The sequence below is a fragment of the Ascaphus truei genome, unplaced genomic scaffold (genome assembly GCF_040206685.1).
Source record: "Ascaphus truei isolate aAscTru1 unplaced genomic scaffold, aAscTru1.hap1 HAP1_SCAFFOLD_248, whole genome shotgun sequence".
Classification (NCBI taxonomy): domain Eukaryota; kingdom Metazoa; phylum Chordata; class Amphibia; order Anura; family Ascaphidae; genus Ascaphus; species Ascaphus truei.
The window spans coordinates 537752-545166 of NW_027455409.1; positions in this window are offsets into that span (position 1 = coordinate 537752).

Sequence of the window (7415 nt, forward strand, 5' to 3'; positions counted from 1 at the left end):
ACTTTTTGGCTAACTTCTTATAGGAAGGTCTAGGAGCTCTGAAAATGAACGTGCGCGTCTTTCACTCTTCCCGAGAGACTTAGAAGAATTTTGTGATATTTTTTATTAAAATGGTGTATAAGGGTATATATATAAATATATTTTATGCACTGTATATGAGCTGGCGATTTCTAAGTCTGTGGTTCCGAGAGGGGGTAACCAGGCTCACTAATAAAGGTCAAGCCACTTGGCTGCCAGAATGCCCTGCTTCAGCACAGACCAGAAAGGCATTGTGATAAGCGTATCCCCGGTATAGTCAGGGGTTAATGGGAGTCGTCCCCGTCCCCCCAGTATACGGCCAGAACCATGGACCCGGTACTTGTGGTTCGGACTGTCTCCAACCAGCCATAATGTTGTGAGAGTGAAATTATGTCTAAGTCCAGCTTTGGTACATTAGAAGCAACTCTGAAACTTAACCTAAGCGTTTTTCGAAGCTACTTTTTGGCTAACTTCTTATAGGAAGGTCTAGGAGCTCTGAAAATGAACGTGCGCGTCTTTCACTTTTCCCGAGAGACTTAGAAGAATTTTGTGATATTTTTTATTAAAATGGTGTATAAGGGTATATATATAAATATATTTTATGCACTGTATATGAGCTGGCGATTTCTAAGTCTGTGGTTCCGAGAGGGGGTAACCAGGCTCACTAATAAAGGTCAAGCCACTTGGCTGCCAGAATGCCCTGCTTCAGCACAGACCAGAAAGGCATTGTGATAAGCGTATCCCCGGTATAGTCAGGGGTTAATGGGAGTCGTCCCCGTCCCCCCAGTATACGGCCAGAACCATGGACCCGGTACTTGTGGTTCGGACTGTCTCCAACCAGCCATAATGTTGTGAGAGTGAAATTATGTCTAAGTCCAGCTTTGGTACATTAGAAGCAACTCTGAAACTTAACCTAAGCGTTTTTCGAAGCTACTTTTTGGCTAACTTCTTATAGGAAGGTCTAGGAGCTCTGAAAATGAACGTGCGCGTCTTTCACTCTTCCCGAGAGACTTAGAAGAATTTTGTGATATTTTTTATTAAAATGGTGTATAAGGGTATATATATAAATATATTTTATGCACTGTATATGAGCTGGCGATTTCTAAGTCTGTGGTTCCGAGAGGGGGTAACCAGGCTCACTAATAAAGGTCAAGCCACTTGGCTGCCAGAATGCCCTGCTTCAGCACAGACCAGAAAGGCATTGTGATAAGCGTATCCCCGGTATAGTCAGGGGTTAATGGGAGTCGTCCCCGTCCCCCCAGTATACGGCCAGAACCATGGACCCGGTACTTGTGGTTCGGACTGTCTCCAACCAGCCATAATGTTGTGAGAGTGAAATTATGTCTAAGTCCAGCTTTGGTACATTAGAAGCAACTCTGAAACTTAACCTAAGCGTTTTTCGAAGCTACTTTTTGGCTAACTTCTTATAGGAAGGTCTAGGAGCTCTGAAAATGAACGTGCGCGTCTTTCACTTTTCCCGAGAGACTTAGAAGAATTTTGTGATATTTTTTATTAAAATGGTGTATAAGGGTATATATATAAATATATTTTATGCACTGTATATGAGCTGGCGATTTCTAAGTCTGTGGTTCCGAGAGGGGGTAACCAGGCTCACTAATAAAGGTCAAGCCACTTGGCTGCCAGAATGCCCTGCTTCAGCACAGACCAGAAAGGCATTGTGATAAGCGTATCCCCGGTATAGTCAGGGGTTAATGGGAGTCGTCCCCGTCCCCCCAGTATACGGCCAGAACCATGGACCCGGTACTTGTGGTTCGGACTGTCTCCAACCAGCCATAATGTTGTGAGAGTGAAATTATGTCTAAGTCCAGCTTTGGTACATTAGAAGCAACTCTGAAACTTAACCTAAGCGTTTTTCGAAGCTACTTTTTGGCTAACTTCTTATAGGAAGGTCTAGGAGCTCTGAAAATGAACGTGCGCGTCTTTCACTTTTCCCGAGAGACTTAGAAGAATTTTGTGATATTTTTTATTAAAATGGTGTATAAGGGTATATATATAAATATATTTTATGCACTGTATATGAGCTGGCGATTTCTAAGTCTGTGGTTCCGAGAGGGGGTAACCAGGCTCACTAATAAAGGTCAAGCCACTTGGCTGCCAGAATGCCCTGCTTCAGCACAGACCAGAAAGGCATTGTGATAAGCGTATCCCCGGTATAGTCAGGGGTTAATGGGAGTCGTCCCCGTCCCCCCAGTATACGGCCAGAACCATGGACCCGGTACTTGTGGTTCGGACTGTCTCCAACCAGCCATAATGTTGTGAGAGTGAAATTATGTCTAAGTCCAGCTTTGGTACATTAGAAGCAACTCTGAAACTTAACCTAAGCGTTTTTCGAAGCTACTTTTTGGCTAACTTCTTATAGGAAGGTCTAGGAGCTCTGAAAATGAACGTGCGCGTCTTTCACTCTTCCCGAGAGACTTAGAAGAATTTTGTGATATTTTTTATTAAAATGGTGTATAAGGGTATATATATAAATATATTTTATGCACTGTATATGAGCTGGCGATTTCTAAGTCTGTGGTTCCGAGAGGGGGTAACCAGGCTCACTAATAAAGGTCAAGCCACTTGGCTGCCAGAATGCCCTGCTTCAGCACAGACCAGAAAGGCATTGTGATAAGCGTATCCCCGGTATAGTCAGGGGTTAATGGGAGTCGTCCCCGTCCCCCCAGTATACGGCCAGAACCATGGACCCGGTACTTGTGGTTCGGACTGTCTCCAACCAGCCATAATGTTGTGAGAGTGAAATTATGTCTAAGTCCAGCTTTGGTACATTAGAAGCAACTCTGAAACTTAACCTAAGCGTTTTTCGAAGCTACTTTTTGGCTAACTTCTTATAGGAAGGTCTAGGAGCTCTGAAAATGAACGTGCGCGTCTTTCACTCTTCCCGAGAGACTTAGAAGAATTTTGTGATATTTTTTATTAAAATGGTGTATAAGGGTATATATATAAATATATTTTATGCACTGTATATGAGCTGGCGATTTCTAAGTCTGTGGTTCCGAGAGGGGGTAACCAGGCTCACTAATAAAGGTCAAGCCACTTGGCTGCCAGAATGCCCTGCTTCAGCACAGACCAGAAAGGCATTGTGATAAGCGTATCCCCGGTATAGTCAGGGGTTAATGGGAGTCGTCCCCGTCCCCCCAGTATACGGCCAGAACCATGGACCCGGTACTTGTGGTTCGGACTGTCTCCAACCAGCCATAATGTTGTGAGAGTGAAATTATGTCTAAGTCCAGCTTTGGTACATTAGAAGCAACTCTGAAACTTAACCTAAGCGTTTTTCGAAGCTACTTTTTGGCTAACTTCTTATAGGAAGGTCTAGGAGCTCTGAAAATGAACGTGCGCGTCTTTCACTTTTCCCGAGAGACTTAGAAGAATTTTGTGATATTTTTTATTAAAATGGTGTATAAGGGTATATATATAAATATATTTTATGCACTGTATATGAGCTGGCGATTTCTAAGTCTGTGGTTCCGAGAGGGGGTAACCAGGCTCACTAATAAAGGTCAAGCCACTTGGCTGCCAGAATGCCCTGCTTCAGCACAGACCAGAAAGGCATTGTGATAAGCGTATCCCCGGTATAGTCAGGGGTTAATGGGAGTCGTCCCCCTCCCCCCAGTATACGGCTAGAACCATGGACCCGGTACTTGTGGTTCGGACTGTCTCCAACCAGCCATAATGTTGTGAGAGTGAAATTATGTCTAAGTCCAGCTTTGGAACATTAGAAGCAACTCTGAAACTTAACCTAAGCGTTTTTCGAAGCTACTTTTTGGCTAACTTCATATAGGAAGGTCTAGGAGCTCTGAAAATGAACGTGCGCGTCTTTCACTCTTCCCGAGAGACTTAGAAGAATTTTGTGATATTTTTTATTAAAATGGTGTATAAGGGTATATATATAAATATATTTTATGCACTGTATATGAGCTGGCGATTTCTAAGTCTGTGGTTCCGAGAGGGGGTAACCAGGCTCACTAATAAAGGTCAAGCCACTTGGCTGCCAGAATGCCCTGCTTCAGCACAGACCAGAAAGGCATTGTGATAAGCGTATCCCCGGTATAGTCAGGGGTTAATGGGAGTCGTCCCCGTCCCCCCAGTATACGGCCAGAACCATGGACCCGGTACTTGTGGTTCGGACTCTCTCCAACCAGCCATAATGTTGTGAGAGTGAAATTATGTCTAAGTCCAGCTTTGGTACATTAGAAGCTACTCTGAAACTTAACCTAAGCGTTTTTGGAAGCTACTTTTTGGCTAACTTCTTATAGGAAGGTCTAGGAGCTCTGAAAATGAACGTGCGCGTCTTTCACTCTTCCCGAGAGACTTAGAAGAATTTTGTGATATTTTTTATTAAAATGGTGTATAAGGGTATATACACTGGCGACACACTTTATTCGAGCTTGGCTAGTCCCACGAATTCGGGTATACCCGGGTGTATTGAGGTTTGTGACTGTTTTCTGCCCGAGTACATTGAGTTATTTTCCAAGCAGGGATTGAAGCATTTTATTCCCGCTGGCTGCAATACTGCACAGTATATATATATAAACTGCATTACAATTCATGAATTTATGCCATCTGGTAGACACGCGAAGCATTGCAGCCTATTAAACCCTAATCATTATCATTTAACAGATCAGCCGCCCATCAGCCAGGCATGAACCCAGGCTGGGAAGGCAAATGCAACGGGGCTTGTCAGAGGTTAGGAGTGGCGCATTCCAGGTATCTGCCAGGTACATACCGGGTATTTGCTCGAATAAAGTGTGTCGGTGCAGTATATAAATATATTTTATGCACTGTATATGAGCTGGCGATTTCTAAGTCTGTGGTTCCGAGAGGGGGTAACCAGGCTCACTAATAAAGGTCAAGCCACTTGGCTGCCAGAATGCCCTGCTTCAGCACAGACCAGAAAGGCATTGTGATAAGCGTATCCCCGGTATAGTCAGGGGTTAATGGGAGTCGTCCCCGTCCCCCCAGTATACGGCCAGAACCATGGACCCGGTACTTGTGGTTCGGACTGTCTCCAACCAGCCATAATGTTGTGAGAGTGAAATTATGTCTAAGTCCAGCTTTGGTACATTAGAAGCAACTCTGAAACTTAACCTAAGCGTTTTTCGAAGCTACTTTTTGGCTAACTTCTTATAGGAAGGTCTAGGAGCTCTGAAAATGAACGTGCGCGTCTTTCACTTTTCCCGAGAGACTTAGAAGAATTTTGTGATATTTTTTATTAAAATGGTGTATAAGGGTATATATATAAATATATTTTATGCACTGTATATGAGCTGGCGATTTCTAAGTCTGTGGTTCCGAGAGGGGGTAACCAGGCTCACTAATAAAGGTCAAGCCACTTGGCTGCCAGAATGCCCTGCTTCAGCACAGACCAGAAAGGCATTGTGATAAGCGTATCCCCGGTATAGTCAGGGGTTAATGGGAGTCGTCCCCGTCCCCCCAGTATACGGCTAGAACCATGGACCCGGTACTTGTGGTTCGGACTGTCTCCAACCAGCCATAATGTTGTGAGAGTGAAATTATGTCTAAGTCCAGCTTTGGAACATTAGAAGCAACTCTGAAACTTAACCTAAGCGTTTTTCGAAGCTACTTTTTGGCTAACTTCATATAGGAAGGTCTAGGAGCTCTGAAAATGAACGTGCGCGTCTTTCACTCTTCCCGAGAGACTTAGAAGAATTTTGTGATATTTTTTATTAAAATGGTGTATAAGGGTATATATATACTGCACCGACACACTTTATTCGAGCAAATACCCGGTATGTACCTGGCAGATACCTGGAATGCGCCACTCCTAACCTCTGACAAGCCCCGTTGCATTTGCCTTCCCAGCCTGGGTTCATGCCTGGCTGATGGGCGGCTGATCTGTTAAATGATAATGATTAGGGTTTAATAGGCTGCAATGCTTCGCGTGTCTACCAGATGGCATAAATTCATGAATTGTAATGCAGTTTATATATATATACTGTGCAGTATTGCAGCCAGCGGGAATAAAATGCTTCAATCCCTGCTTGGAAAATAACTCAATGTACTCGGGCAGAAAACAGTCACAAACCTCAATACACCCGGGTATACCCGAATTCGTGGGACTAGCCAAGCTCGAATAAAGTGTGTCGCCAGTGTAAATATATTTTATGCACTGTATATGAGCTGGCGATTTCTAAGTCTGTGGTTCCGAGAGGGGGTAACCAGGCTCACTAATAAAGGTCAAGCCACTTGGCTGCCAGAATGCCCTGCTTCAGCACAGACCAGAAAGGCATTGTGATAAGCGTATCCCCGGTATAGTCAGGGGTTAATGGGAGTCGTCCCCGTCCCCCCAGTATACGGCCAGAACCATGGACCCGGTACTTGTGGTTCGGACTCTCTCCAACCAGCCATAATGTTGTGAGAGTGAAATTATGTCTAAGTCCAGCTTTGGTACATTAGAAGCTACTCTGAAACTTAACCTAAGCGTTTTTGGAAGCTACTTTTTGGCTAACTTCTTATAGGAAGGTCTAGGAGCTCTGAAAATGAACGTGCGCGTCTTTCACTCTTCCCGAGAGACTTAGAAGAATTTTGTGATATTTTTTATTAAAATGGTGTATAAGGGTATATATATAAATATATTTTATGCACTGTATATGAGCTGGCGATTTCTAAGTCTGTGGTTCCGAGAGGGGGTAACCAGGCTCACTAATAAAGGTCAAGCCACTTGGCTGCCAGAATGCCCTGCTTCAGCACAGACCAGAAAGGCATTGTGATAAGCGTATCCCCGGTATAGTCAGGGGTTAATGGGAGTCGTCCCCGTCCCCCCAGTATACGGCCAGAACCATGGACCCGGTACTTGTGGTTCGGACTGTCTCCAACCAGCCATAATGTTGTGAGAGTGAAATTATGTCTAAGTCCAGCTTTGTTACATTAGAAGCAACTCTGAAACTTAACCTAAGCGTTTTTCGAAGCTACTTTTTGGCTAACTTCTTATAGGAAGGTCTAGGAGCTCTGAAAATGAACGTGCGCGTCTTTTACTCTTCCCGAGGGACTTAGAAGAATTTTGTGATATTTTTTATTAAAATGGTGTATAAGGGTATATATATAAATATATTTTATGCACTGTATATGAGCTGGCGATTTCTAAGTCTGTGGTTCCGAGAGGGGGTAACCAGGCTCACTAATAAAGGTCAAGCCACTTGGCTGCCAGAATGCCCTGCTTCAGCACAGACCAGAAAGGCATTGTGATAAGCGTATCCCCGGTATAGTCAGGGGTTAATGGGAGTCGTCCCCGTCCCCCCAGTATACGGCCAGAACCATGGACCCGGTACTTGTGGTTCGGACTGTCTCCAACCAGCCATAATGTTGTGAGAGTGAAATTATGTCTAAGTCCAGCTTTGGTACATTAGAAGCAA